General features: G+C 43.0%; 1 pseudogene; it reads right to left on the bottom strand.

Annotated features, from left to right (window-relative positions):
* Positions 1–1754: 1754 nt before the first annotated feature.
* On the bottom strand, positions 1755–2845 carry LOC114489100 (annotated as a pseudogene).
* Positions 2846–3122: the final 277 nt, after the last annotated feature.

The following is a 3122-nucleotide window of genomic DNA, read 5'->3' as shown; positions in this document are numbered from 1 at the left end:
TATTCTTTCCAATGTATTATTTGTTTCAGATATTGCATTCCTTTTTTCTTACTGGTCCTTTTTTAATGGTTTGTATGTCTTTTTCACACTATCGAACATCCTGATAATCATTACTCTAAACTCTTTATCTGTTGAATTGCTTGCCTCCACGTTATCTTGTTCTTCTTCTGGAAAATTCTTTTCTTCTTACATTTGAGGTCTGTTTCTTCGTCTTCCCATTTTGGCTGCTTCTTTGTATTTTCTGCCTTAGTTGTTAAACTGATCAGTTGTTAATCTAATCACGCTATAATCAGTAGCCACAGGGTGGCTTAAGAACCGCAGGGTGGGGCAGAGTAATTCCTGCAGGCTGGGCTATTGCTTCCCCTCAGGCTGAAGCCACTTGGAGAGGAGTGCTCTGCCTGAGAAAGATGGCTCCTGCAGTAGAGGGAATAACTCAGCACAGGGATCCTAGTGGCTGTTCCTTTAGTTCTCTCCCCACAGCCACCAACCCCAGACTCTACTCAAGTGTCTCTAGTCAACTCTGCCCTCTCTCTGCCAGAGCCCAGAGTAAGTGGCTGCAAACCAAATTTTGTGCATTGACCCTTTAGGAGTCTCTGCATTTCCAGCCATCTCTCCCTGGCAGACAGAAACCCTGCTTTTCACAGCTGGATGTTATCTGGGTTCCTTTCTGGCTGTGGTGCTGCAGGCTGGGGAGCCAGCTTGAGGGTTAGACCCCACGCTTCTCAGCAGAACCCCCTGAATGCTGAAATATTTCTCTGGAACTTCATGAGCTGATGCTCATGGGAGCCCAGCCAGTGCTCTCACCTGTTCTCTGCACTCCCTACCAGTCTTGTTGAGGTGAAGTGGTTTCTTTTATCTGTCCTTGGTTATAAGGCTTCTCTCCAGGTAATGTTCAATTGGTTATTCAGGATGATTTCTTTATAATTTAATTGTGATTTCAGACTTGTTTGGGGAGTAGGTTAGTGTAGCTTCCACGTACTCCCCCACCATCTTGGATCTCTCAGCTTCTCTGTAGAGTTTCTTCTGGGATAAATCCAACAATGCTCACTCCTCCAGGGTGAAGTTTACAACCATTTCCTCAAACGCAATGAGTCAACTCAGAGCCCTCTGTATGCAGAACTGAGGCTCAGTGGGGTCAACAAAGCTACACAGGGCAGCACAATGCATAGGAGGGGCTCCCAGCAAGCAGCAGCTCAGACAGCAAGTGTCTCCAGGCTTCCTTAGTAGCCATTTCTAGGTTTGCTGGGGCCCCCTGAGTCTTATCTATGACTCCCACAACCAGTGCTCTCCATAGCCTATGTTATTTTTTACATTTCCTTTCTGTAGCTCATATCCCACATATAGTCTGTCTTCAAGTCCTGCCAGTTCCACCTTCAAAATGCATCCAAGATCGAGTGCTTCTCTCCCCCCACGGTTGCCACATTGATCCAAATAATGCACATCTTGCACTTGGACTTTTGGAACAGTTTTCTAATTATGTTTCAGCTTTTCTCCTTGTCCCTTTATAGGGACTATATACTATATATTTATATACACATACAGCAGTCAGCATGATTCTTTTAAAAATCAGACTTCTGGGGTGGGAGGGGGGACTGGATTGGGAGTAAAAAGGAGAAAATTGTATTTGAACAATGATTAAAATAAAAAAAGGGAAAAAAATTAAAACAACAACAACAACAACAACAAATCAGTTGTGAATATTTCCCATTAAATTATCATGCCATACATCAAGTGGAAAAAAAATCAGACTTCTTTCAACCTTGTGAGGATGCAATGAGAAATTGGCAGTCTGCAACATGAAAGAGAGCTCTCACCAGAACCTGACCATGCTGGCACCCTGATCTTGGACTTCCAGTTTCCGGAACTGCCAAGAAATTAATTTCTGTTGTTTACAAATAAAAACTAAAAATGTAAATCAGGTCATATCTGCCCTCTGCTCAAAATCCACCAGTGTTTTCCCATTTCTTTTTTAATGTTTTTATCAGCATAGGAGTCTTTTATTTTTTTCACACTTACCATGCCGTGAATTCATAGGGAAGGGTTCCAACAGCTCAGGCTACTTTCCATGAGTTCTCAGGAAGTGTGCTTCTCTGGGCGGAGCAGGCTGGTGCTTCAGCTGAGCCCAGGTACTTTTCTCTTTGGTTTCCTTCTTTTTCTGGTCATTTCCTTCACACGTTTCAGGATGCTATCTCGACTCCTAGAGTGCTTAATATGCTCAATTCACACATTAATTCTCTTGGCAAGAATCTTGCCCTTAACTTGTTTGTTTATAACAATGCCCACTGCATGCTGGGTGACATTGTAGACTCTTTCGGTTTTGCCATGGTAACATTTGTGGGCCATTCCTTTTTGAAGAGTGTCCATTCCCTTGATGTCTACCTACCACCTTTCTTTTAGATTCTCATGTATGTACCAAAGGAACAACTCCATGTTTTCTAAAAGACCTAGGGAACATGTAGCGTACAGGTGGCAAACACAAGGCCCGCGGGCTGAATCCGGCCCTCCACCTTGCTTCTATGAGGCAGCAGTGCTGAGCTCCTTGCCCCTAGGTAACGAGGAGTTACATTTACACGGTCCTAAAACTACATTTGGCCCTTTGAAGGCAACTGTGAGGCTGGTGTGGCCCCCAGTGAAAATGAGTTTGATATCCCCGATATAGTGGGTACCTCTCCTCTTTCCCTTTGTGTTAGTCATTTTGGTGAATTACTGGAAGATAGCAGTTCAGCTGAAAAGAAAAAGTACTTCAGGTCTTTGTTCAAATGTCGCTCTGAGTAGAACCTTCTTTGACCATTTTAGTTAAAAATGAAACTTCCTGCGGGCTGGCATGCCCTGTCCTTTATCCCTGCTTTATTTTTTCTACACAGCATTTATAACCTCCAAAATACTGTATGTTTTACTTGCTGTTTATTGTTTTTCCTTACTACAACAGAAGCTCCATGAGGGAAGATTTCATTGTCTGGAGTGTCCCAGTGCCTAGGACATAGCAAGTGCTCAGTATTTGTTGAATAAATGAACTTCTATGTGAATATCTCAGTGTCTGAAACTGAACAAGTCCAAAAACAAACTCTTGGTTTTCCCTCCAAATCCAACCCCCGATATTAATGGTGCTTAGTTAATTTACT

Source organism: Phyllostomus discolor, chromosome 14, assembly GCF_004126475.2.
Source record: "Phyllostomus discolor isolate MPI-MPIP mPhyDis1 chromosome 14, mPhyDis1.pri.v3, whole genome shotgun sequence".
NCBI lineage: Eukaryota > Metazoa > Chordata > Mammalia > Chiroptera > Phyllostomidae > Phyllostomus > Phyllostomus discolor.
Note: the sequence above shows the minus strand (reverse complement) of the source record. Positions and strands in the feature narration are given on the sequence as shown.